Source organism: Canis aureus, chromosome 9 (genome assembly GCF_053574225.1).
Source record: "Canis aureus isolate CA01 chromosome 9, VMU_Caureus_v.1.0, whole genome shotgun sequence".
Classification (NCBI taxonomy): domain Eukaryota; kingdom Metazoa; phylum Chordata; class Mammalia; order Carnivora; family Canidae; genus Canis; species Canis aureus.
The window spans coordinates 79,596,746-79,602,745 of record NC_135619.1 but is presented as its reverse complement, the minus strand read 5'-3'; the positions used below and the strand labels follow the sequence as shown (position 1 = coordinate 79,602,745).

Here is a 6,000-nt window from a genome sequence, read left to right as displayed (position 1 = left end):
CTTGAACGTGGAAGTAACTGGAGGGTATTATGCTGAATGAAATGAGTCAGTCGGAGAAGGACAAACATTATATGTTCTCATTCATTGGAGGGAATATAAATAATAGTGAAAGGGAATAGAAGGGAAGGGAGAAGAAATGGGTAGGAAATATCAGAAACGGAGAAAGAACATGAAGACTCCTAACTCTGGGAAAAATAGTAGGGGTGGTGGAAGGGGAGCAGGGCGGGGGTTCGGGGTGAATGGGTGACCGGCACTGAGGGGGGGCACTTGACAGGATGAACACTGGGTGTTTTCTGTATGTTGCCTAATTGAACACAAATAAAAACTAAATTTATTTTAAATAAAACAAACATCTACAATAAAGCTAATTTCTACCCACTAACAACAAATTATCTGTATTAAATTTAAATAATCCCTTTTACAGTGGTATCAAAAATAAATATTTATTATTCAAGTTCATTAAGGAGAGGAAATACTTTTTTAAAAATGACCTATAATAATGACAGAGTTTTCAAAAATCACAAAGGCGAAGATAAATATGTTGATGGATTAGAACATCATAATCCACTGTATCACCAAAAGAAAGTGATCTACAGTTGTGAAGTAATGCTTGTATATAACTTATAAAGAATTGAATCGCGGTCTGGAGGTGACTATATAATCAGAGGACATATAAATAGAGCCCTCCCCCTAGTGATTAAACCAGCCCAGCCCCTACCCTGCAGCTGGGAGATGAGCTCCAGACCCAGGATCCCCAGGTGATCCCCTTCAGGGAACAGGACAGAACACAGACAACGCACCATGGAGTATGTGCTCAGCTGGGTGTTACTTGTCGCTATTTTAAAAGGTAATTCATAGAGAAAAAGAGACCTTGAGTCTGTGAGTGGAGGTGAGTGAGAGAACAGGGGATGTGGGACAGTTTCTTGACCAGGATGTCTTGTGTCGGCAGGTGTCCAGGGTGAGGTGCAGCTGATGGAGTCTGGGGGAGACCTGGTGAAGCCTGGGGGGTCCCTGAGACTCTCCTGTGTGGCCCCTGGATTCACCTTCAGTAACTATGACATGAGCTCGGTCCATTAGACTCCAGGAAAGGGCTGCAGTGTATTGCATATATTAGCTATGATGGAAGTAGCACAGGTTACAAAGACGCTGTGCAGGGCCGATTCACCATCTCCAGAGACAACGCCAAGAACACGCTGTATCTTCAGATGAACAGCCTGAGAGCTGAGCACACGGCCCTGTATTACTGTGCAGACACAGTGAAGGGACCTCGGTGTGAGCCCAGACACAAACATCCCTGTGGAAGGGGATCAGGACCACCAGGGGGTGCACACTACTCACCACTTCTATCTTGAAGGCCCATGAGCAGGTGGAGAGGGAGGTTCTGGGAAGGTTTCCTGTCGGGGTATGGGCTTCCTCTCCATGGAGTAATTTCCCCCAGGGAGCCCCTCTCAACCCTTGATTGTGTGTTTACCTATTCAGCCTCCTTCATAGAGAATTAGAGTTCAACTATAGTGCTTGCACTTACTTGTAATTAACATTTCCTGAACAGAAATATTCATCAATTACAAATAACTCCATTCACATTATCTGAACATTTTCATGAGTCCTAATGACACTCACTGTGGATCACAGGACCCCAAGTTAACATGCTGTCTTGCACCATCACGGCATAGAGGAATCTCCAATGAACACAATAGAAAAGAGATGTTCTATAAAAATGTTAAAATGTCTGGGGAGTGTGAGAGATTCCCAGCATGACATGGTAGTGATGTGGACCCAGAGGTCACACACACACACACACACACACACACACACACACACACACACAATCATGAGAGTATAAGCTTTTATCACCTTCACTTTCATATCCGTTGGGAGCCAGGGAGGCCTCTCATTACATCATAAATGCCTGGATGGTGCCATGGAAGGACACTGGCTCAGGTTGTGTGTTGTGGGTCAGTGGTGGGGACGGTCCTGCTCCACGATGGGCTTGTGTGGAGTCAGTGTCCCAACTGCATCAAAAGAGGGAACTCCTGGGTTATTGTTTCATTTCTTATCCTTTGGTTGGAGGAGATGAACAGGGATGGAATATCAGGGAGCTATCAGGCAATAAAGAATGGACATGGTGTGAGGAATAAGTTCACTAAACAAGCATCAAACTGGGAAGACAAAAGAAAGACATGGTACTTCTAAGTAGCCAAATGCCTGAGTCACAGGAAAACAAGATGGATAATATATGGAAGCAGCATGAAACCTAAAATGATAATACAAATAGGCCAAGATCCCACCAGTGGGGGTGGGGGTGACTGGGTGACGGGCACAGAGGTGGGCACTTGACAGGATGAGCACTGGGTGTTATTCTATATGTTGGCAAATTGACACCAATAAAAATAAATTTATATAATCAATCAATCAATCAATCAATCAATCAATCTGTGTTTTTGGTGTAAATTCCCTTAAAGGCAATGGTTGGGTCCTGGAGTGGCTCTATTCTCACTTTTTCAGGATATTCCATTCTGTTTTCTGGTGTGGCTCAAAATGCCTTAATTCCCACCAATACTGGAAGAGCGTTCCAATTTCTCAATATCCTCCCTTATATTTATTGTATCTGGCCTTGTTGCTTTATCCATTCTGAGTTGTATAAGTGGGATTTTAGTGTGATTTTCATTTGTATTTCCGTGATGACAAGTCATGTGGATCATTTTTCTTATCTCCTTGTTGGCCATTTGTCAGTCTTCTTTGAAGAATGCCTGTTCATGTATTCCACCTATTTGATGACTGGATTGATTGTTTTTTTGGGTGCTGCCTTTGTTAAGGAAATATCTTGTCCTATTCTGTAGGTTCCTTTCATATTGTCGCCTGTTGCATTGTTGTACAGATTCTATCTTGATGAAGTCCTAATAGTTTATTTCTCCCTTTGTTTCCTATGTCTTTTGAGAGGTGCCTTGCTAGCAGTAGCTGCAGGTGAGGAAAAAAAGTTTCTACCGGAATTCACCTCTAGGATTTTGATGAATTACTACTTCAGATTTCGGAATTTCATCCATTTTGAGATTTTCTGTGTGTTTGGTGTAGCTGAATGGTCCACTTTCATTCTAATGCCGGTGGCTGTCCAATTTTTTTTTTCAGATCCATTTATTGATGAGACTTTCTTCCTTAGATATTTTTTTCTTTCTTCTTGTGGAGTAGTTGTCCATAGAGTTGAGGGTCCTTTTCTGCTCCCTCTGCTCTGCTCCATTGATCTATGTGTTGTTTTTGCCAGTACCATGCTATTTTTATCATAAAGCCTTTAAAATAGAGCTGGTCTACAAACATTGTGATGCCCTCCAGCTGTAGTTCTGTTTCTGTCTTTTTTTTTTTTACCCAAAATGTTTCTACCTGTTTGATGACTTAGGAAATAAATTGAAGAAGACACAAAGAGGGAACACCTTCCATGCCTATGGATTAGAACAATGTATATTGTCAGGACACATGTGTTGCTCAGAGTTTGAGTGTCTGCAATGGGCTCAGGTTGTGACCCTGGTGTTCAGGGATGGTGTCCTGCATCAGGCTTTTGGAAGGGAGCCTACTTCTCCCTCTGCCTATGTCTCTGCATCTGTCTCTGTGACTCTCCTGAATCAATAAATAAATCTTTAAAACAAAAACAAAATTAAATACTGTGAAAATCTCTATACTGCTCATAACCCTCTACATATTCAAAGCAATCCTTGTGAAATCATCCTGGACATTTTTCACAGAGTATGAACATATAATCCTAAGATTTTTATGGCACAGATAGAGATATTAGGGACACATTGATGCTCTGGCATAGCCCTGCCTTATTTGTTGTGAGAAGTATCAGTTAACTGCCCTCACACAGTGAAGGGTGCATTTCTCACTTGCAACTAGGACTAACCTGTGCAAACCAGAGGTAACTGTCAAAAAGTCTCAGTGGACACACAGAAGGAGAACAATGATAAACAGAGCCAGATATACTCAGACCCTTTGGAACTTCAGTTTAAGGATGTTCTTTTATAACATTCCCAGAAGATGAGGATGAGATGACCCAGTGGGATTTGTGTCTCACCATCAGCTTACAAGGTTGTGTTGTACTGATGCCTGTTAGGTGTGTCCCTTGTCACTGGATGAACATTTGGTACCCCGTGTCCTCATTTCAAACCCACCTGCATCTGTGACTCTCCCTCTGGACATGAGATCAGTTTCCCTTTAGGATTTCCTCAATGGAACCCCTCAAGGGTCTTACATGACTTATTTACCTCATCGATTTATTTATTTATTTATTTATTTATTTATTTATTTATTTATAATTTATTTTTTATTGGTGTTCAATTTACTAACATACAGAATAACCCCCAGTGCCGTCACCCATTCTCATCGTTTTATTTAAATGCAATCATTTCTGTCATGGAATTTGCAACAACCAGGTAACATGACCTGGTCATGTCAATATCTAACAGCTCTACCATTCTATTTCATAGTCAACATGTGAAATTACATGACTGTGAATCTATTTCAAGGAAGGTAAGTCCACTCATGGTCAGCAAGGCAAGGGAGCAGCTCTGAATACTCAGAAGCAGGGCATTGGTTGGCTTTGATGATTTCATAAATATTTATACAAATAACAGCTGTCCCCTGAAATTAATGCTCAGAAAATTGATGTGAGAGGATGGAGCAAGTGATGGAGCACAGTGTTCCTCTTGCAGTGTGCAGCCCTGGACCTGAGCTGGGCTTACATGGATGTCTAAATGCACAGTACAGTTGGCAATGGATTGTTATCATTTGCTGCTGGTTTTCTTTCCTCTGTAGGTGCTCACATCCCACATTTTTGAGACCTTTTGGGGGTTTTGTGACTCTCTTCCTGGCTGTATTGGAGATCAGTTATGAACACGGTCTCCTACCTCTAGGCTGGGAATGAATGTTTGCACCCCCGAGTCTTCAGGGAGCCCTCAGAGGACAGCCATCAAGCCCTTTCTGTCCTCAGTTTACCTCTGAATTCCATCTTCACCGTACCTGTGTCTGAGCTGGTTTATCTCAGGCACATGAATGGGTCTCTAATCATCAATATGGAAGGCTCCTGTAGTTTAGACCTAGGCTCGTCCTCCGAGGGGTTGTCATGAGAAAGGGTCTAGTTTCTGCCTGCTGGTTTCAGAATAGAAATCGCAGGACCACACAGAGTTCAGTTGATGGAAACAAAGAACAATGCCTGCACTCAGACCCAATGTTCACACGACTTCAGGTTCCAGTCCTCCTTCAATATACATCACATAGTGCCACTTTTTCTTCTTGGCACTCAGGGGGTCCTTAGATACAGGAAATTTCCCCATTTTTCCATTTGAACACCATCATGACAGGTCTGTCCCCCGCAGGAGTAGAATTCTATAAGTTCATATGTTCCTCTCTTGTCCTTAAAGCCCTTGACTGTAGCTTCTGCAAGCAACCTCCCTCCTGCTGTCATCCCCATGGTTGTATCTCCCCAATGTCAACAGTAGACAGCTCCAACACTCCAAAACCTGCTCAGTATTCTTTTAGGAGTCTTTCTGTTGTTTTTTCAACTCTGATTGATTTCATGGGTGTTCGAAATGATTCAATAACTATCCAGCTGTTCCAGGGATGTGACAATCCCTGAGTCCCCCTAATCTTATGACATATTCACTTCTCTCTCCCATATTTTCTTATAATAAAGATGGTGTGGTGAATTCTTTCTGATTTATATGTTGGAAGTGAACCTTGAATCCTGGTGTTTTGTTTCAGAATATCATAAACTTATTTTCACCCCTACTCTGATTCTGGATCCTAATGACTCATTTGTGTTTGTAAAGCCTATTGAGTATTGTAATAATATTATATTAAGTTTCAGGAAGTAATTATAGACATGTGTAGTACATACACATAAGGTCATCCAACAAGTGACAAAAAGGAGCAATGCACCTCCTAGCAGTGAGGTTGGGGCTTCCAGGAAGGCACAGATGCTCACAAAGGATTAGAATTACAGATATATTATTA

The 6,000-nt window shown here is 41.9% G+C and overlaps 1 pseudogene across 1 annotated transcript in view; it reads left to right on the top strand.

Annotated features, from left to right (window-relative positions):
• The first annotated feature begins 741 nt into the window (after positions 1–741).
• The window catches only part of LOC144319980 (immunoglobulin heavy variable 3-74 pseudogene), a 215,062-nt pseudogene continuing 209,803 nt past the window's right edge, over positions 742–6,000 (top strand). Inside the window, exon 1 of the transcript XR_013385597.1 lies at positions 742–847. The product of XR_013385597.1 is annotated as an immunoglobulin heavy variable 3-74 pseudogene (transcript). The remainder of the gene's footprint in view (positions 848–6,000) is intronic.